Below are 23,481 nucleotides of genomic sequence, written 5' to 3' on the forward strand. Positions count from 1 at the left end.
CATATGTAAAATATTTTTTAAAAAAGAGAAAAAACAGGGGAGGCTGGGTGGCTCAGTCGTTAAGTGGCTGACCGGCTCAGGTCATGATCTCGCGGTCCGTGAGTTCGAGCCCCGCGTTGGGCTCTGTGCTGACAGCTCAGAGCCTGGAGTCTCTTTCAGATTCTGTGTCTCCCTCTCTCTAACCCTTCCCCATTCATGCTCTGTCTCTCTCTGTCTCAAAATTAAATAAACATTAAAAAAAATTTTTTTTTAAAGAGAAAAGACAGACTTTTAAATATAGAGAGCAAACTAGCGATTGCCAGAGGTGAGGTGTATGGGGTAATGGACAAAATAGATAAAGAGGATTAAAGGATACAAACTTCCAGTTATAAAATACAGTAATGAAAAATGTAGCATAGGGAATATAGTCAATAATATGGCAGTGACATATGCTAACAGATGGTAACTACACTTATGGTAAGCATTGAGTAATGTATAGAATTGTTGAATCAAGATGTACACCTGAAACTAATATACTGTATGTTAATTATACTTCAATTAAAAACTAAAGAAATCAGCAAGGACCAGAGGAAAAACGGTTTAAAAAAAAAATTAAAAAATCTTGGGAGGGGGAGAATCTGATTGTGAGCATCACATTATTATATTCACATGCCCAGTTTCAGCAACAACAAAAAAACAATCACAAGCTATGCAAAGAAATAGGAAAGTATGGCCCTTTCAAAGGAAAAAAAAAAAAAAAAAACTTCCTGAAAAAGACCTGATGACAGATCTACTAGATAAAGACTTTTAAACAAATATCTTAAAGATGCTCAAAGAACTGAAGACATATGTAGAGAAAGTTTAAAAAAACAATTCATGTGGGGAAAAAATGGAAAACCAATGAAGATAGAAAAGTTTTAAAAGAAACCAAAATTAATTCCAGCCCTAAAAAGTACATTAACTGAAATGAAAAATTCACAAGAAGGGTTCAGAGGCAGTTTGAACAAGCAGGAGGAATAATCAGTAAATTTGAAGATAGGACAATGGAAATGTAGCAAGTCAGAAGAATAGAAAGAAGAATGAAGAACAGCATATGCATTGGGACTCCTTGAAGAAGGAAAGAGAAAGAAAAAGAGCAAGAATGAGAGGAAGTGAAGGAAGGTGATGAGAGAATATATGAAAAACGACTGAAACTTTCCACGTTTGTTGAAAGGCATAAATATAAACATCTAAGATAATCAAAGAATTCAAAGTAAGATGAACTCAGAGACCCACACCAAGATACATTTTAATCAAACTTTCAAAAAACAGAGAATCTTGAAGCAGGGAGAAAAGCAGCTTATCATGTACAAGGGATCCTCAATAAGATTAGCAGCAGATTTCTCATCAGAAACTTTGGAGGCTAAAAGTCAAGGACCAAATATGTTCAACATGGTAAAAGAAAAGCTCTCCATCAAGAATCCTGTATCTGGCAAAATTGTCCTTCCTAATTGTGAGAAAAATGAAGGTATTATCAGATAAACAAATCTGAGGGATTTGCTACCACTATGCCTTCCCTATAAATAATCCCCAAGGGAATCTTACTGGTTGAAATGAAAGGACATTAGAGAGCAACTTGAAGCTATATGAAAAATAAAGATATCAATAAAAGTAAATTCATGGGCAATTATAAAAGCTAGTCTTATTGTAACAATAATTTGTAACTCTATTTTTTGCTTCTACCTAACATGAGATACTAAAGCATTTTAAAGAATTAATAGTAATGTTTGGGGACATACAATATATAAAGATGTAATTTTGTGTCATCAGCAACTGAAAGGAATGGGGACAAAGCTGTAAAGGAGCAGAATTTTTGTAGTTTTGTTGTTGTTGTTGTTGTTGTTGTTTGTTTTTTGTTTTTTTTTTTTTAACATTTCTTTAGGGGCGCCTTGATGGCTCAGTCGGTTGAGCGTCCAATTTCCGCCCAGGTCATGATCTCCCAGCTGATGAGTTCCAGCCCCGCATTGGGCTATGTGCTGATAGCTTAGAGCCTGGAGCCTGCTTTGGATTCTGTGTCCCCCTTCTCTCTCCACCCCACCCCTGCTTGTGCTCTGTCTCACTCTGTCTTTCAAAAATGAATAAACATAAAAAAAATTTTTTTTAAACATTTATTTATTATTGAGAGACAGAGAGAACGAGAGTATGAGCATGGGAGGGGTAGAGAGAGGAGGTGACACAAAACCTTAAGCAGGCTCCAGACTCTGAGCTGTTAGGACAGAGCCCAACATGGAGCTCCAACTCAAACTGCAAGCAAGATCATGACCTGAGCCAAAGTCAGTGGCTTAACTGACTGAGCCACCCAGGCATCCTGGTTTTTTAACTCAATCTGTTATAAATTCAAATTCGAGAGTTTTAACTTTAGATTGTTAAATGTAATCCCCAGGGCAGTCACAAAGAAAATACCTAAAGGATATACACAAAAGGAAATGAGAAAGGAATTTGAATGTTTTACTAAAATAAATTAAACATTAGACAGGACAGAAATGTAGACAATGAGACAAAAAAAGCTCTAAGGCATATATAAAAAAGTAAAATGACAGAAGCCCCTCCTTATCAGTAATTACTTTAAATGTAAATGGATTAAACTCCTCAATGAAAACAGGAAGATTGGTAGAATGGGTAAAAAGAATGATCCAAATATATGCTGCCTATAAGAGACTCACTTTAGGTGCAAGGTCACAAATAGATTGAAAATGAAAAGATAAAAATAAATATTTCAGGCAAATAGTAACCAAAAGAAAGCAAGGGTGGTTATATTTATATTAGATAAGATACACTTTAAATTAAAAAAATATGATGAGACAAAGAAGGACATTATATATTAATAAAAGATTCAATACAGAAAAAATATTGTAAACATTTAAACACCTAAGAATAGACCATTAAAATATATGAAGCAAAAACTGTTAGAATTGAACAGAAAAGTAGATAATTCTATAATAATAGTTGGTAACTTCAATTCCGCATTCCCAATAATGGATAGAACAATGAAATTGAAGATAAGTAAGGAAGTAAAGAACTTAAACAACACAATAAGCCAACTTTATCTAACAAACATACATAGAACATTCTACCTGATAACATCATTCACATTCTTCTTAAATGCACATGGGAAACATTTTCCAGGTTAAGCAATATGTTAGGCCACAAACTAAGACTCAATATATTATAAAAGATAGATATCATACAAAGTATCATCTCTGTAGATACCTAGATCTACACTTAGATCAAGTTAGGAAAAGTAGAATATTCACAAGTTTCTGGAAATTAAGTAACACATGAAAATAACCAATGGATCAAAGAAGAAATCCCTAAGGAAATTAGAACATACTTACCAACAAATTAAAACAAAAACACAACATATGGAATGCAGCAAAAGCAGTACTAAGAGGGAAATTGATAGCTATTTATTTACTGCTTATGTTAAAAAACAAGAAAGATCTTACATCAACAAACTAACTTCACAACTTAGGAACTAGAAAAAGAACAAACTAACCCCAAAACTAACAGAAGGAAGGAAATAATAAAGATTAGAGCATAAATAAATGAAATACAAAATAGAAAAACAATAGAGAAAAATCAATAAAACCAAAAGTTGTTTTTTGAAATGATCGACAAAATAGACAAAACTTTAGCTAGGTTAACTAAGAAAAAATGAAAACTCAAATTGCTAAAACAGAAATGAAAGTGGGGACATTACTATTGATTCTACAGCAATGAAAATAATTATAATAAAGTACTATGACCAATAGTGTGTCAACAAATTGGATAACCTACATGAAATAGACAAATTCCTAGAAATACAAAACCAACAAGATTAAATCATGAAGAAATGGAAAATCTGAATAGACAAATGAGTAAAACACTTAGGAATTAACCAAAAAGATGAAAATCTTACACAATGAAAACTACAAATATTGTTGAAAGAAATTAAAGAAGACATAATAAATGGAAAAGCATCCTATGTCATGGATTAGAAGATGTAATATTGCTAATACTCAGTAATACACAAAGTGATGTACAGATTCAGTGCAGTTTCTATCGAATCCCAATGACAATTATCAAATGACAATTTGTATAGAAATCCAAAATTCATACAGATTCTTAAGAAACCCTGGAAAGCACAATTTAAGGTCAATCTAAAGGACACACACTTCCTGATTTCAAAGTAGAACAAACTTTGCTTACCACAAAGCTACCGTAATCAAGATTGTGTCATACTAGAATAAAACCAGACATATAGATCAATGGAATAGAAAAGAGGGTACAGAAGAAATCTTCACATATGGTCAAGTGATTTTTGACAAGAGTGTCAAGATCATCCAATGGGGGAAGGACAGTCTTTTCAATACATGATGGTGGGAAAACTGGATATCCATATGCAAAAGAATGAATTTGAACACTTACCTAACACATATACAAAAATTTACTCAAAACACATCAAAGACCCAAATGTAAGACTCAAGACCCTAAAATTTTTAAAAGAAAATATAGGGAAAAATCTTATGACATTGGATTTTGGCATCAATTTCTTGGATATGGCACCAGTGACACAGACAACAAAAGAAAAATAGATAAACTGGATTTCCAGAAAACTTTAAAACTTTGTGCATCAAAAGCCACTATCAACAGAAAAAAGGCAATCCATAGAATGGGATAAAATACTTGCAAACCATATATCTGATAAGAGATTCATATCCAAAATGTATAGAGAATTCCTAAAACTCAAACAACCAAAACCCGAATCAAAAATGAGCAAAAGACTCAAATAGATATTCTCCAAAGAAGATATACAAATGACCAATAAAAAATACTATCTATACTACAACTAGTTACTACTACTATACTGTAATACTACTATCAAGAAATCAGAAAATAACAAGTCTAGGTGAGGATGTGGAATAACTGAATCTATTGTGCTCTACTGATGGGAATATAAAATGGTTCAGAGGAGTGGAAAACAATATGGTAATTTCTCAAAAAATTAAGAATAAAATTTCCATATGATCTAGCAATTCCACTTCTGGATATATACCCAAAAGAATTGAAAGCAGAGTCTCAAAGAGATATTCATACATTCATGTTCACAGCACCATTATTCATAGTAACTAAAATATAGAAGCAACCAAATATCCATTGACAGATGAATAAACAAAATATGCTTTGAAAGAATATGATAGAATTTATTCAGACTTAAAAGGGAAGGACATTCTTTTATTTTTTTTTAATGTTAAGTTTTGAGAGAGAGACAGAGTGCAAGCAGGGGAGGAAAAGAGAGAGAGAGAGAGAGAGAGAGAGAGACAGAATCTGAAGCATTCTCTAGGCTCTGAGCTGTCAGCACAGAGCCTGACACAGGGCTGGAACTCACAAACCTTGAGATCATGACCTGAGCTGAAATCAGACAACCCACTGAGCCACCCAGGTGCTCCAGAAAGGAAGGACATTCTAAGATAAGCACAACATGGATGAACCTTTAGGACATTCCACTAAGTGAAATAAAAGTAAGTAAGTCACAAAAGGATAAGTACTGTGTGATTCCACTTAAAGGAGGTAATGAAAGTCAAAATCATAGAGACAGAAAGTAGAACAGTGGCCTCCAGGGGATGAGAGGAAGGGTGAATGGGGAGTTATTGTTTAATGGGTACAGATTTTCAGTTTTACAAGATATAAAAGTTCTGGAGATGGGTGGTGCTTATAGCTGTACAATATTATGAATGCATTTAATACCACAGAACTGTGAACTTAAAAAATGGCTAAGATGGTATATTTTATATTGTGTGTATTTTACTGCAGTTTTTTTAAAAACCAAAAAAAACAAAAAAAACAAAATGAACTTTTGATAAGGCTTAGCTTGTGTGGGTATACATACTTGTCGAAACTCAGCAATCGTACACCTAAGATTTGTATGTCATCGTTACACAAATTTTATCTCAGAAGAAACATTATCAAATACTGAACTCTAATGAATGAATTGCATGCTTAATTATTCAGAGAGAAGCATACTAACAGTTGCAATTACTGTGAAATGAATTTAAAAAATCAGGTGGGTGGATGAATGAAGAGAGGGATGCATAGATGTACAGATATGTGATAAAGTGAGCACATTGTATAGTACAATGTCAATAGTACAATCTAGGCTTTGAGTGTATGGATGTTCACTGCAAAATTCTTTCAACTTTGTTGTATGCTTAAAATTTTTTCTGGGGCGCCTGGGTGGCTCAGTTGGTTACATGTCTTACTTCAGCTCAGGTCATGATCTCACGGTTTGTGAGTTCTAGCCGCACATCGGGCTCTGTGCTGACAGCTCAGAGCCTGGAGTCTGCTTCGGATTCTGTGTGGCCCTCTCTCTCTGCCCCTCCCTCACTCATGCTCTCTCCCTCTCTCTCCATCTCTCTCTCGAAAATAAATAAACTTTAAAAAAAATGTTTTTGTTAAGAGTTACCAAAAATAAATAAATACATTTTTCTTTCTTAAAAATTTAGGGGGGGAAAGGAATTTTTAAAAAGCAAATGGAAACATTCAAACATCTTAGCAGTTTGAGGGTGGGTGGGAGAGTAAATAACCCTTCACATTTTAATAGTTTCTGAAGCTGTGTTTATAACAGAGTATTCTCATCAATTTCATAATCATGAACCATTTTATAATGATGTATAAAGTGCTCCCTAGTTAAGAATTCATAAAAGAGTATGACATATTTGGGAAATCCTGTTATCCATAATAAAAACTAAAGTGTTGGTCCTCTAAATAGAAAGCTTCAGTTATTAAGAAAATTCAGTTTTGGTGAAACAGTTTCTTCCCTGTGATGCTGACTAAGCTGAATGTATTTCTAAATAAGAAACCTTTTGTGCATGAATCTACTCATACCCACAGAAAGCTTCATGTATTTCCATGCTTTTCAGAACCCCCATTTCCTCAATTCATTTACATTTCTTATAAATTCAGCAGTCAACTTGTTTATTTGTTTCTAATCTTTTGAAAGGGTGCACAAAGTTTTAATGTAACCTATGTCAATATCACTAGGAACTACTTCAAGTTTAGATTAAATCAGTTATGAAAAATAAGTACTCTGTGTCTACTTTGGTATCTTACAGAAATAAGGATGGTCTTAAAAGTAATCCCTCAGTGTATCTAATGAATTCTAAGAGTGGAGCTAATGAAAAATCTAACATATTTAGCTGCTTCTCTTATTTATCATTTCTTGGCCTTTTTAAAATTAAATTCCTGTTTGTGTGTGAGTCTGCTCTGGGTAGATAGCTGCGTGTGTTCTTTTTAACCTTGTGAGAAAAGAACAGTGGAAGAGGGGTGAAAGAAATCGGGAAATAGGATAGAATTAAAAAATGTGGGTAGAGGTGATGCTCATTTCACAGACCAAATAGTATGTTTACAGATAAAATGCTTTCAGGTCATCTGCAAAACTAAAGATTTTCCTACTTTCATTTTCTCAGTGCTCCTTAGCAAAACACCCAACTAAGATGCCTGCAGCACTTTTTAAATGCGATTTTCCTTTCCATTAGAAACAAAAGCATGTGCATGAATTTCATTTACTTGAATTTCTTCGCATGCATGATGTAAAAACAAGGAGACCTGTTGCTGATTAGTTGTGAGTTTTAGCAAGTCCTTTAATTTACCTAGGACTCAGTGTGCCCATCTGTAAAATAGAGACAACCAGATAATTACGAGAATTTAATGGGAAATGTATTTACTAATACTTGCAAGCTCCAGAATATGCAAATGTGAATTCATGTTATTATCAGTGGCTTTTCACACAGCCAAAGGGCATATTCCTTTTTTCTTTTTTTTTCCCCCATAATTGAACAGGCTATTTCTTAATCTTAAAATATCCAAACACTTCAATCTAACACTATTTTATTAGATCTTTACCAAAGGCGTATTCCTGATTGACTTATAAAAAGAATCAATCCGTATGTAAACACACACATACTCACACAGCTAAGCCAAGGACTGCGAAAAGGAAATAAGTGCAATATAAAACAAAACTCCTGACAACAAGTAGCTTGTATTCGTCACTCTCTGTAACAAGGAACCAAAGTCAAGTGCCTTTGGGTCTAGAAAGAAAGCACAACAGTATGTATGCCTGGATGTATAATGGTAGTATACGGAGGAAGTTCAGGGAAAGGGAGGAGAGGGTATGTTCCTTTAGAGGTGTTCAAATTCCATTTTAAATTGGTTGTGCTGGCAAACTCATAGTTGTGGCCTGTCAGAGAGTAGCCCACATATGGTTAAATATATAAAATGAAAACATATGGACTGATCAGAAACCAATGAAAGGCCCAATTCAGTAGCAGACTAAAATTCAAGACCCGAGAATAAACTGGAGCATTTAGTAGTCAAATGGAAAAGAGAGGACTAGCCAGTTACCCTGAAGACTGAATCATACCTAGATAGATGGGAGGAAGAGGGAGCAAATTCTGAGAACCCAGCATCCAGCATGGAATGAATGAGTTTTCCTTAAGGGCCATCATTCCTTAGAAGATTGAAGATTGTTGAGGATAAGCAAGAGATAAAGTTGGAAGTTAAGACACAAACATAAAGAAGATTGCAAAGAAACACGGACAGTATGTGGTTGGGGTATAGGGTGCCACTGCATATCAGGGCAAAGAGATAAGCAAATGCATTTTCTTTTCTTTTTAAATATTTATTTATTTTTGAGATAGAGACAGAGCATGAGCCGGGGAGGGACAGAGAGAGAGGGAGACACAGAATCTGAAGCAGGCTCCAGGCTCTGAGCGGACAGCACAGAGGCCAACGGGCGGCTTGAAGCCACAAACCGCGAGATCAGGACCTGAGCTGAAGTCGGTCGCTTAACCGACTGAGCCACCTTGGCAGGCGGAATCCTGGCAAATTCATTTTCTTGCTAAAACCTCGCAGCAAGAAAACTGTTACAATAGAAATGCTGAGGACTAGAAACCAAAAAAGGACAAATATTTCAACATGGGAATTTATTTCAAATGAATAACTTATGAGTGATTTATTAAACAATTTTTCTGACTTTGATTAAATCGTGAAAGATGTTGAAATGACTAAAGAAATCAGGGTGGGGGTTAACTGAGCATCTTGTAGTGTCCACCGTACCCTTTGGGGTACCCCAGTCTATGGTGATCTGCACCCTTTCATCTTTGAGCTGTTTTACAACCCTGTAAGTGATAGAAAACTGATTACAATAGAATGTACTTGAGGGGCGCCTGGGTGGCGCAGTCGGTTAAGCGTCTGACTTCAGCCAGGTCACGATCTCGCAGTCCGTGAGTTCGAGCCCCGTGTCGGGCTCTGGGCTGATGGCTCAGAGCCTGGAGCCTGTTTCCGATTCTGTGTCTCCCTCTCTCTCTGCCCCTCCCCCGTTCATGCTCTGTCTCTCTCTGTCCCAAAAATAAATACACGTGAAAAAAAAAAAAAAAAAAAAAAACAATAGAATGTACTTGATAAAGATTTACTGGATTTAAATCAAAATATGGGTATTTTAGTTCATTTCTATGTGTCTACTTTTGAGATCTTACTATGAAGAGTCCATTAACCATTTTCCCTTTTTTATAACAACAGCATAAGAAGGCTGGATTATTCGGGTCCTAAGAAGGTTGCTATAGAGCTCCAGCTGCAAAGTGGCAGGGCCTAGGTCAAATCAGAATGGAGGAGAAAGAGCAAATCTGAGTAAAACGTCAGAGAAAGAAAATTGAGAATTTGGTGATAAACACTAGAAAATGTGATGGAAGAATCTAACGTGACATCAAGGCCTAGGAAAATTCAAGCAAAACTAATGTGACATCACTTTAATGTTCTGGGAGGTTAATCTTCCAATGAAAGAAGACAACATTTTTAGGGAGACTAATAAAAGAAGTCAACATTCTAAATCCAGAGGTTCTCAGGATCCAGCCTCTTCATTTCACAGCATGTTAACTGATTTTCAGAGAAATTAGGTAGCCCGATTGTTGCAGGATTTTTTTACCTCAGTACCCAGGGTTCGTTGTCTTGCCGCTTCCAAGAATGAAGACGTGAACACAAATGAGCAGCAGGCACAAGTTTACTAGAGTAGAAGATTAGAAAGTAAGAGTAGTATGAAGTACAGAGAGGGGGCACTGGAAGGTGAATACCCCCAATCATAGGCAAGGGACTCTGTTTTATAAGGTTCTGGTCAGCATTCATTTCTCTTCCCCTTGTTCCTTCTCAGGTCCTACCCTTATTGGCTGGATAGCTCTAGGTGCTGGGCTGTCCATTCCCGACTGGCTCGATTCCATTGTATGAGGGGTGGCTATGGCCACATCATTCCTTGTGGGTCATACGTTTTATGGTCTACTACTTATTTTTAGTTACATCTTTTGTCAAATTCCTAAGGGGAACCTAAGGGGGGTAGGTGGTGTCTGTTACATTCTTAGGAGGAACCTTACACCCCAGGAATTTCCTGTGGTCAGAAGCTCCCAGCGTTGTTCCAAAATATGTGTTTTTCCCCACCTAGGGACCTAAGGTCCTATCCCTTCCCTCTCTGCCTATTTTATCCTATCTTTTCCTATTGTAAGATTATACAATCCAGCTAGCGCCGAGTATAAAGCATCTAGACTGTCTGTCCAATGGTCTTCTTAATAAACATGCTTTCTCCCCCAGGAACACATCTTTGACTTTTGTGTTATTAAGGGACTTCCTTCACATCAGTCTTTCCCATCTGCTCCCAGGTAATAAAGAGGACACCAGAAGCAATTATTCCATACTCATATTGTCATGCTGTGTTGTGAACACATTTCTGACTCTATCAGTGGTGGACTACTTCACTGCCCTCCTTCTGCATTAGATCAGCATGTTTTCACCCATCATCTCCCTGCTGGCCTGGATCCATAGAAAGAGCAAGGTGATTCTTAACATCTGAGATCACAGTGGTCGTTCTCTCTGTCTCTCTGTTTTCAGACCCATTCTCCACCTCTTTCTGCCTTGCTGTGTGCCCTATGCAGTAGACCCTTAGGGGATGTATTACCCATGTTTCTTGTTTTCTCATTTCCAGTGGGTTTGGCTAAAGGAAGGCATGGGCAAGAGATCAAAGACTGGGAGGAGAAAGGGGATATTGGGGTAATTTTCTCCTTTCCCTACAACCACATTCCTAGCCTCTGACCTCCCCCAACACACACAGATGCCAAGTCCATGTTTTCTGGCATTGCTTGTATGCCTTCATGACTATGGCCCTAAGAGTTGGCGCTTTACCCATGGCTCTCCTTATTAGGCTTTAAAAGTTCATTACTCCCTAAGGGGTAGTAACAACTTCCCACTGCTGATTATCTTGGGCTCCCTCATCTCACTTTCTGACTTTCTTGTCTTTGCCCACACCTCTGTAAATCAGTCCTTTCAGTAAAGTCTTCAGTTGAGCCATCTGACTGGAATTGTGTCATGCTGGAACACTGACTGGTGCAGTCACCATTCAATAAAATGCAACATTAGTCAACTCTAAGTTTAAATATAAATTAAATGCATATTCACATAATAAGCTACTTAAAACTATTTGTGGAATAAAAGGTTAAAAGGCTCAATGTTTTCTTAAATTCTTACATTTTTAAACAAAATCCTGAGGCCTCCTTATTGCATTCACATGTATTCTTTAGTGTTCACCACATTCTTTTTGCTTCCTAAAGTCTTTCATCTTTTTTATGACAACCTGATGAATCATACATCTGTCATTATTATAGAGAACCTCAGTGTAATAGGAGGTCTAAGAATAGCATATGTAGTAACATAAAATTACACAATACACTGCCTCATTCAGGACCATGCAATCACATACATCAGTTCATGTAAGTGGTCAGGGGACCACACAGACTTCCATTCTCAACTAGTAACTTTTTAGCAAACTGCCTACATATCTCTAATAGGTATCTCTGGAAATAGTATTAGGTAAAATCACCTATAAAATATTTAGACCTAGAAAATCAATTTTCACAACTAAACCCTCTGATATATTGAGTTTCTGGTCAGCTGATTAGAGAATCAACACACTTCTAGTACATTCATTTCCTTCTTTTTTTTTAATGGAACAATATTTGTTTCTCAGTATACAGTGTGGATTTAGTGCAAAAGTTACACAATACGTATACCCCATGGGGATTTTAACAAGAAGAAATAATTTAAATAACAAAGAATCTAAAAACATTTTTGTTCAGGGTTTTTCCACTCCACTTTGTAACTTTTACAACAAGGGGTAGAGGATATTATCCTGCAAATGGAATAAGAAATGAGTTCTCACCCTGACTCCTTAACTGTAACAATGTATAAAAAAACTTTTCTGGGTTAACATTTTCTCTAAAACAGTTGGATTAGAAATCCATTAAGATCCCTTTCAGGGTTTGCTATACTCTGTCTATAAATTGACATTCTTCTCTTTACTGTCCCAGCAAGAAAGCCTAAGGGTTTCTTATTTTCACAGGAGGGAACTGCCTAGGGACAAAGGAGGGAGGGGTTCAATGTCAGGAATGCTGCTTTAAATCCTAAATATGCCAAATAACTACACTCACTCTTTCAGGACCAACACCCTTCTTTCAAATAGTTGTGGGTGGCCATGGGCCACAGAAGGCATGATGGGAGACCTTCCTCAGACTAGCTCTATTCTCACTGCCTTTTAATAATGATGAGGTAAATTTCACTCTGCCTGTTACCAGAAATCTGAGAAAATGCCCACAGATGTCTTCAGATGGTACCTGGATCTCCTTGTGATCTCCAAGGGGTCTATGTCTACCTTTGACCTCATAAAATATGGAATTACTTCACCAGCCTCTAAACTTTAGTCCTTTCAACATCTAGTAAATTCTCTCTGAAAACAGCTACTTTTGGTGAGTTTTCAGCCATCACTTTGACTGATTTTAGTCACCTGTGAGCATTCATTGTTAGTGTTTCTGTTTCCTACCTTGACTGCCATCAGTAATCGGTCCCCTTCCCTTTAATCTTGTAGAAATAGTCCTTGCTATCCAGGAGTTCTAGTTCACAGCTTCCCGTGCTTGCCAGGTAGGAAACGAGGGATGACTAATTTGTTTTCTAAGAGGGACTGGGGATGGCACACAACCCTATCTCCATGGAATCCTTGGAAGTTGAACAGTTACCATCACTTTTCTTAAGGGCATTTTACCTGCTAGTTTCTCCATATCAAACACACGCCTGAAATACAATAGGAGAATAGGAAGAATCTGGTGGATCTTCACAGAGCAGTAGAACAAAGGGCAGGAATTTTAACCTTAATTTTTCATCATGTACCACAGAAAGGTTGGCTATAGATCTTGGCAATTGGCTCATAAAGATCTTTTTCCTTTCCTCCCTCCTCCCTCTTCCCACTCAATTTCTCTCCTTCTCTCTCCTTTATAATTCTCCCTCCTCTTCTTCCCTCTTCTACCTACTAATCTCCTTTCCCAAACCCCTTCCTTAGAAAATTTCCCCCTTCTCTTTTGTCTTACAAATTCAAGCTTCCCACTCTTTCTTTGAGCTAATGAAGTTCACATGAAAAAGAGATATGCTCCTGTTAACATCTAAACCAGTACCCTAGGTGAAAGGATCTCATCCTCTCAGCCATCAGGAATGAGTGGAGAGATCTGAGAGGATGCTCTGTCACTCTCAAATCACACACTCTCTAACAAGCAGATGGTGAGGTTTTCAGCTGATCCTGTGGTACGTGACCCTGATACACAGTGCCTCCTTTATTACTGCTCTCTGATGACACACACAAACATGGTGGAGACCAATATTACAGATTTTTCAAAAACAAACATAGGTCCTGCTAAAAGAATAAAGCATGTCCTTGATGATAATGGAATTTTCATTAAACTCACAAAAATATAATTCTTCGTAATCCAAAAGGATGAATTATTTGAAATTCTATGACACCTCCTAGCCAGCCATTCACCTTATGAAGATGAGTTGTAAAGAGAAAAAAGCAGACCCTGTCTTACTCATCGAGAAGCATAAGATCCTCTGGGGAAAACAGGATTCAGAAGATCAAAGTTACATGCAAAAGGGACTTTTACAATCACTAAAATGAAAAGATTTTACTAGAGTAAAACATAAAAGGTGTTTTGCACATCCCAAATTACTAATAATGAGACATTAAAATTCATTTCCACTTACTGTCCCTTTGTTCACTAGATAACAGCCTTAGATTTTCTCTTACCAACACCTTCATCCAGATTTTTTTAGATTTTTTTGTCTTGGTTGCAGAAAATACACACGCCCAGAAGTGTTTTCATTTTCTAGGATCTGAGATTCCACACAAATGTTAATGGGTGTTTGATACATGGTTTATAGTTATTAATATCCTCTGTAATCTCCCTACGGTCCTGAAAATGAATACTTTGTTGTTGATGGAAGAATGGAAGGTATCTTTATGTAATGTACTCATTTATGCTAAAAAGGTATTTTTCAACAGGCTTCCCCAACATTTGGGGTTATAGAATCTTAGCTCAGGTGAAGATGACATCACACTAAAAGGTTTGTATTTGTTTTTCCACAGAACACACCTAAATCCCATTTTTCTAATAATCTCACGAGTGCAGATCTAACACTCTGGCTGACCTTTATAGCCCCGAAACTTAATTGCAGATCCTTTATTCTTAAACTCTGTTGTCTGCTTCATTTCCCATTGCTATTTCCAGGTTTTTCTTTCTCTTTTTCTAATTGTTCCCCAACAGAAATGAGTCATGATTTGGTAGAATCAAAATGCTGTTAGCCATGGAAAAGTAAATAGAAGTAATTCCTGGAATAAGTGTGTCTGCTGAGTGGAATTATGTAACTCACACTCCAGTCTCTGCACAGGGACAAGAGGTACACATTACACAGAAGGTTGAGAAAGGAACTTTGACATTAGTTTTCATAAAGTGGCCCAGGGGAGAGAAAACCGATGGAAAGAAATGGTTATTATTTTAGGGCAGCTGTTCCCTGCCCAATCACTTGGACAAGTTTTAAGCCCTTTATGAAAAATGGTTCAGGGCCAGAAAATAGGTTGCTATTTTTTAAGAGACACTGGGTAGAAATATTGCCGTTCCTGGACTGAGGTAACACAGGGCAATGCAGACTTGGAGAGTGTAATTCCTCCTCATCTACGCAGAACTTAGCACATCTCCAGCCCTACAGGGATGGGTGGCGTGAGACACAGCCTTGGACAGTGTCTTTCATGTGCTCGTTGGTGTTCTTATAATATTCTCATTATGCACTTTGCCACCAACCATATTGGTGCTACACTTCTAGGAGCTTCACAGAGAAGTCAGAACAGGAAGCAATGGAGTTGATGGATGCCATCTGGTAATGCAAAAGACAGGTGTGTGAATTCCCACAAGCGCACCTCTGTGGTCCAGAGAAACACCAGAGGGAACTGTGTGGAATTTCTGCATATGCAGTTGGTAAGACTAGACATTTGAGCTATGAAGATTAATGTGATTTCCTTTGGGTCCATATAGTTTAGGACTGGTGATATTTAGGTAATAATTACCTACCAACAAAGAGGGTTCCAAGTTGAGGAGGAGTTACTCTATCTAGGATATTTCTGTATGAAAATTAGTTGGAGCCTTTAAAAACTTCTCATAAATGAAGTTATCACTAGGTCCAATTTAAACAGTTTATGCAAGAAAAATTTATAAAAACTCAGGATTTTAGCTTTTAAAAGGCAATCAGACAAAAAAAAATGTCAGATTTTGAGTAACCGCTGAAAAAGCTGGAAGCCAAGTTTTACCTGAGAGACAATTATCTAATTGGAAAAATCTGCCCAAGGGAAATAACTTTCAGAAGGAAAATGGAGCTCCAAAAGAAAAATGTTGTATCAGAGGACCATTGCTTCAGGTTGCATATTTTAAACACTAGAAAGAAAACTTTCATTATTGATAACTTCATGATCAGGGACCTCCCTGCAAGGCATTGCTTAACAGAGTTAAATAAAGAAAGGAACAATGAACCCAGTATTATCACTTGACCGTGATTAAATGCCAGAAAAAATAAAAAGGAATTTTTTGCATGCTGTTAGGGCATTACTGTGTTGGTAAACCTTTGCTGTTGATAAGAGGGTATAATGTTAAAGAATCCATTTTTGGGAACCAGATTGCCTACATTTAATTTTTTTCTCCATCAGTTTCTAATTGGATGTCTAAACTAGACATAGTAATAGCATCAATTTCACAAGTTTGTTATGATGCTTAAACTAACACATGTAGAATGAATGGAATGTGGCCAGATAAAACAACATTAAAAAATTATTTCTTTAAAGAACAATTATGAATTGCTTAAGTAAGTATATGTTAGACTTTTAAAAAATGGTTCCTTTATTATCAGCAAGCATCTTTACTGCTGTGTTTTCATATTAATTAATTAAAAAAGGACATATGCCCACTTTAATCAGACTCCCTTAACTCTGATACAATGGAAAAGTGAGACATTTTAAAATATATCTGGCCCAATGAAGAAGGTTAATAGCCAAGACATTTGCAGTAACTCATAAGCATGTATTCTTGAGTGATGTCACGTCCTAAAGCACTTGCTCATCTGCCATTACTTGGGAACAGTAGCTTACGGCAGTCAAAAACCTGAAACATCCACATGGTCATGGTTATGAACCAGGAAATAGGGAATTAAGCAGAATCAGAAAAGCAGATGTTGACTCTTAGTCAGGAGTCAGTACAAGACCTCACAGAAAGATAGAATGACTCATGGTTCTGGGCCTCTTAGAACAATGGCCAATGTGACTAACATGTTAACAAATTAAATGCCTTCTCCAGGGTAGTCAAAAAGAGGTCTTGGATTTCCTAATGGACATTTCAGTAAGCAAGACTGAGGTAAGGCAGAGAGAGATCCCAGAAGACTGAGACATTGGGGATTGTGAAGATTCTTGGGGTGGGAGGGAAGATAGGAAAATAATTCTGTAAAGCTGCCTTATTTACATTTCCATGTCGTCTGACTCTCTAATGTGCCTTGGAATCTAAGTTAGTACCAAGCAAATGAGGAGGAATCCCTGCTCTACAAAAGCTATTAGTTTGCTAGTTAGCTAATAATTGATAGATGAATGGAAAGATAGCTTATAGATAAATAGGTAAATATATATCATTTAACATGCATAGAGATCATCAATTCAAGCATTAAACTCAGTAATAGCTCTGCCTTACTGATTTTCCATGTCACTGTCTCATAATTTGGGGGGAAACTCTCACCTATTATCCGCCTGCAGTGTTTTTGAGTGATCATGAAATGCCAAGCACTACGCTAAAAGACATGTATGCATTGCCAAGAGATTCATGCGCATTCTGCAAATTCAAAGTGCTATTATTATCCCCATAGTATACATGGGAAGACTGAATCTCAGAAGGTAAAAGTTCATCTTCCAAAATCAAACAATTCATACATGCGGATATGTGATTTCCAACCCAGGTCACCCTGATTCCCTCCTGAGTGCTTAGGCTTTACCAGAAGCTACCCTCAAGTCAAGTCTTGAGATTTTGCAGTGGATGCCACCTGGCCAGCTTCCAGAAACCCACATATGGCACCAATTCAGTAAGAATATCTGGAGTGGAACTCAGACATTTGTAAGTTTTTAAAGTTCCCCAAGTGAGTCCAATGTGTGGCTAAGGTTGAGAACACTCCTCTATTCCATTTAAAATTTCACAGCTTTGAATTTTTTCTTTACCTAAAATTTCCACAGAGAATCACGTGGCCTCCTATTTTCATAAATGAAAAAATATTTTTCTTGAAAATTTATGTCCAAATGCATGTCTAACTATTCTCAAAACTCTGGAATGCTCCTAGAAAGCCTAATCCAAATGCTTGTTTCCTACTTTCATTTTGAATTAGTTCATTGCTTTTTATCTCACGGATCAGAGTATTTAAATAAGTAAGTTTACAGTGATCAGTAGCATGAATGATTAAGGGTTGAGAATTTGCATCTGGCCTGTTAGGTTTGTGTCAGAATTAAGTAGAATAGAAAGGAGTCTCAGAATAATGCCTGCCACATAGTAAAACACTCAATAAGTTTTAGTTATTATCATTGTTATTTTGTGCATGACAGGAGAGTATGTTCCCCTTTGTCAGGTATATATTCACTTAGTGATAAGGATGTAATCATATCTCGTATGTGCCAACTCTCCCCAAATCTAAAAGGTCACTGTTTGCTCATCAGAACTAGGCACATCACGATCCTGTCACAGGGCTGGCAAACAGAAAACTTACCGCCAAGTTTCTTTTACCTTCGCCGTTGAAGGTGAGCCTCAAATACTTGGTCTGAACCAATTCTTCTGATCTGCCACCATTACTGCCCACCTATTTTGTTGTCTTCGAACAGCACTCCAGCAATTCTGCTCCACTCCCAAGTTGATACTGTAGTAATTAAGACAAGTTCTAGATCTGGCGTAGCACATGGAGTTTGCTACATGGTCGGGAGCCTCTCCCAGGGTCAGAATGTAGGGGGGACCTTGCAGTGGATACAGTGGTGAGGTTGCAGGCTCTCAACAGTACACACTCAACAGAACTTTGACTCAACTGACACAGTAACATTTGTATCATAACCTTACAAGGGCTTTCAATTTAGTAATGAACACTGTACCATATATTTGGCAGGTAGGCTCCTTTTTTCTGCTGCTCTTTTTTTCCCTGTAGATCTCAGCCTAAAGGCTATGGGATTTTTTTTTTTTTTAATGAATGACAGACTGTTTTGTATACATCTCTTCTTATCTCTGTGCTGCAGTATATTTTGCTTACGCCATTTATTTTCTTCCTTTTTCTGTTTCTGTCAACATATGCTATTCCATTTCACCTCTGAGAGGTACATCTTTTAAAGATGGCCAAGAAAATTTTAAAAGAGAATGTGAATTGATCGTCATGTACAGAAATGATTAGTTAGCTTTATTTTGAAATTTGAGAACCGTAATCAAAATTCCCATGGAGACAAAGATAGGGATATTCACAGAGGACCTGGTCAAGTTCTAGAGGCCATCCAGAAATTCCCTTTTTTTTTTTTTAATATGTATTTATTTTTGAGAGAGACAGAGTCCGAGCAGGGGGCAGAGAGAAAGACACAGAATCGGAAGCAGGTTCCAGGCTCCAAGCTGTCAGCACAGAGCTTGACACAGGGCTCAAACCCATGAACCATGAGATCGTGACCTTAGTTGAAGTCAGATCCTCAACTGACTGAGCCACCCAGGCACCCCAGACATTCTTGAACAGAGAAAGTCTTGAGTCTTGAGTCTATGCAAACAGTGGAGCATAATATCGATACAGGACATTAAAACGGCCAAATGTACTACATTCTCTCAAAGTTCAGATGCACATAGTAGCTGAGGGATGTCTGATACCATCGCCTCTGTCCAGATGGCCAAGGCCAAGACCAAGGTGGCCTGCTCAGAGCCATGTCAAAAGCCTGTCAGTCTGGGCTCGTCCAGAAGTTTACCAAAGCAAGATGGGGAAAAAAAGCTCCCTGTTACTTGGAAATTAATCACTTGGCATTGGGGATATTTGTCACACATCATAAAAAACAGTACCAAGGAGTAAATTATGCACATTTGGAAAACACGCCAAGCATTAAATTGTGCCTCAGTGTATTAACATGTCTTGGTAACCTTAAACACTTTGCATAATTTCGCAAATTGCCTACATCATACACAGTGAGTGGCTTGACTTGTTTACATATTTAAACAAGAGATTCTCATTCCAGCTTTATATGATATGATAATGTCATCTCCATTGGTATATGTGCATTAACAGTCCTTGCAATTTTATACTTCAGTGCCCATTCTCTGGAGGTACACATTTGTATGATACTGTAAGAGAAAAGACTTAAAATCTTATTATTCTAGTACTCACAGCCAAAATCAGATATTGACCACCGTATCCTAAATCACACCCTATCTGTGGTTTGTACTAGGTGTCATAGGACCCAATATTTTTACATTTCAGAACAAGAGTGGATATGACAGAGTTTTATACTAGGGTGGAGCTGAGCTGTTACCTATTATTCTATAATGCAAGAAATTTAGACCCATGTCAGAGCTAGAAAAAAATCCCTCTCAGTGTTCTTCAAACACTTCAAATGGTATGGCCTGTTAAAAGGAATCACACAGAACCTCAGTCTCTTCCATTCTAAATGGAATCATATCAAACCTCTTTCCTTCAGAAAATTCTTGTAAGGTTAAAATAATGTGACATAAAGAAACATCAGATAAATTAAATGGAGGTTTATAATAGTAACATTATTGCTGGCTCTAGAATAAAACAGCTATCTGATATTTTCATGAATGTTTTTTTCTCCAGCTTCATTAAAGAATCTTTAAAGCCATAATTATCTAAATAGTATAATCACTTCTCAGCCTTTTGGCTAAGATCAAGCGTAGTATCTAAATAGTATAGCCATTATAATTTATGAAACTTTTGTTTCTAATTTTTTTTTGAGAGAGTGCATATGTGCGCACGAGTGGGGGAAGGGCAGAGGGAGAGAGAGAATCCCAAGTAGGCTCCCTGCCCAATAGGGAGCCTCAACCATGCTCTGTTGCACAACCATGAGATCATGACCTGAGCCTAAATCAAGAGTCGACTGCTTAAGCAACTGAGCCACCCCGGCAGCCCTGAAATTATGTTTTATGAAAGGTTTGCCCACCTGATAGATGTTAATTTGCAAGTCATGTTTTTTCACGTGTGCTCAGAGATATGCCTTTATCCCTTACTGTAAACTAAGATCACAAACAATTTCCTACTAAGAGAACATGGTGTCCATGTGGAAACTTGGTCCTAACAACTAGGACCTTATAGTCCTTCAGGGTCTTCTTCTGAAGATGTTATCACATCCACCTTACTGAGGAAGGGACTCAATCATAGAGAGTGGGGACTAGTACCAAATCCCTCAAGTTTCTAATTCAACTGCTTTCAACAGCTCCTCAGGACCTCTCAGATCCACTGCTTCTCTCCCCTTTAGTTTTACACTTGTAATTACATTATTTACGGTCATCAATTAACTTGCCAAAATTTCACCTTCATTGCCACATAAATAAATGGATAAGTAGTCTTTAGTTCTTAACAGAGGCTAATAAAACACTGTCAATTTTTTGCCAGTGGTTTAAGATATTGAGAAGTCTCACTCCACAGATGCCTGATCCATATTTTCTCACTTCTTGGAACTATGTTTCTCTCTCTATGCCAAACAGCAAGCCAGAAAGTGAGCAACTGTGCATGCTATGACTAGTTTTGTTTTGTTTTGTTTTGTTTTGTTTTGTTTAATTAATCTATTTATTTTTGAGACAGAGCTGTCAGCATGGAGCCCAAGGCAGGGCTCAAACTCGCAAACCCTGAGATCATGACCTGAACTCAAATCAAGAGTAAGATGCTTAACCAACTGAGCCACCCAGGCATCCCATGACCAGCTATTTACCCAGCAGTGTGAACAACACGTTGGAAGTCCCTTTCTGTGCCAATGGCTTTAGCTTGTGCAAATCCCAGTTTCTAGCCTCAGTGTCCTCCCATGGATATGTTAGGGAGGAATCTCTCAAAACAGTTCTAAAGACATTCCAAATCCAAAGTGTTATCTGAATTCTCCTTGATAATCACACTGGATAAATTTGAGCAACAATTTTAAACTTAGCAAACAAAAATGGTTTCTCTTCATAAAATGCAGTGATTAGTCAAATTATAGGGTGAAACAAATAGGATGAGATTTCAGACATTCATTAATTGATTTTAATGTTATTCATTCATTCATTTATTCGTGTGTTCAGTTTGGACAGGAGGTGTAACAAAGTGATTTTTCACTTCTTATTCTATGGCACTTTATTATGATTGGTCTGTACCCAGCCACCTGTTCCTGTTTCCTCATTTTCCCTTAATCCTCCACCCCAAATATCACTCCCCTTCCCTCACAGGCACCCACACTGACAGGTCTTTTTTTAAGTTTATTTATTTTGAGAGAGAGAGAGCGCGGGTACACATGAGTAGGGGAGGGGCGGAAAGAAAGGGAGAGAGAATTCCAAGCAGGCTCCGTGCTGACGCAGCACAGAGCCCAACACAAGGCTTCACTCCACAAACCGTGAAATCATGACCTGAGCCGAAATCAAGAGTCCAACCTTCAACTAAACTAGCCACCCAAGGCACCCCCCACACTGGCACATTTAATGTATGTCCCTCTAAGCTATCATCTGTAAATTAACTTACCTGTATGTATGCCTGTAATACTTATAATTGAAATGCTTATAATTTACACAAAATGATTGCTCTGCCTTTTTCAACATAATATTTAGATCTTTATTTATTTAATTTTTTCAAGTTTATTTATTTATTTTGAGAGTGAGAGAGCATGAGTAGGGGAGGGGCAGAGAGAGAGGGAGAGAGAGAGAGAATTCCAAGCAGGCTCTGTCCTGAAAGTGCAATTCGATGTGGGGCTCAAACTCACACACGGTGAGATCATGACCTGAGCCGAAGTTGGATGCTCAACTGACTGAGCCGCCCACGTGCCCCTCTGTTTACATTATAATCTGCAGATCTATACCATTCCTTCTGACCACTGAACAGTATTACAAATGTTTTGTAGTCATTCACATTTTATCACCTACTACTCTGATGTACTTGACGATTTAGGGACCGTGGCGCTATGACTACAACAGGTATACTAAACAGACTTGTCCTCCCTCGGTGGGGATTAGGAATTGGGCAGGGGTTAATGAAAGATGAGAGTAGAGAGACTATTCTTTTTAAACAGAAAAAGAAAGAGGAAGCCAAGTGTCACTCATCAGGGCTGCTGTAGCCAAAATGGAGAGAGGGGACAAGAACATTTCCTGAGATTAACTACTATAGTTAATCCACTCTGCTGTAATTTGTGTGAGTCCTGCCTGGCCTTGCCCATTAAGCCCACCCTATCTAGTTAGGCAAAGAAGTTAACATTTAAGCTTCTTCCTGAACCATCTTCATTTTCCCTTTTCCAATCTGTTTGGAATTCCATGCCCCATATTTCTGACCTTGTCTTCTACCTACAACTTCATGCATGCACTTTAAATCTGACAGCTGATAAAGTTCCAGCCAGACTCACATAATCCCCCTTGATCTACGATTCACATTCACCCTTCAGACCACTGCATTAAGCCGCTCCAGGAAACAAGGAGATGTCTCAAATTCAAGCTTAAAGGCCATCACTGGTATTCAATATTTCAGCAGACTTTGCTGTAGTAAAAGGAATAGAAAAATATGGATCAAATAAACAAAATTGATAGTAATTAGGTGTCAAGGTTTGGGAGATATGAATGGTGAGATCCCATTCCTCTAGCAAAGAAAATCAATGGGTAGTACATTACTTTCCAAATATCTGATTAGCCTACCCTAATTGGACTATCACAAATCCATGAGAGATTTATTACAATACCCCATATTTCATCTTTACTGTCCACATAAGACAGTGTGATTAATTGTCCTACATTTTCAGTCATCCTTAAAAATTTTCTAAAAATGAACTCATTTCATTGTGGTATTTCACCAAGGATTTTTCCTCCC

The 23,481-nt window shown here is 37.5% G+C and overlaps 1 pseudogene; it reads left to right on the forward strand.

Annotated features, from left to right (window-relative positions):
- The first annotated feature begins 20,309 nt into the window (after positions 1–20,309).
- Positions 20,310–20,397, forward strand: LOC115524408 (annotated as a pseudogene).
- Positions 20,398–23,481: the final 3,084 nt, after the last annotated feature.

The sequence above is a fragment of the Lynx canadensis genome, chromosome C2, assembly GCF_007474595.2.
Source record: "Lynx canadensis isolate LIC74 chromosome C2, mLynCan4.pri.v2, whole genome shotgun sequence".
Taxonomy (NCBI): domain Eukaryota; kingdom Metazoa; phylum Chordata; class Mammalia; order Carnivora; family Felidae; genus Lynx; species Lynx canadensis.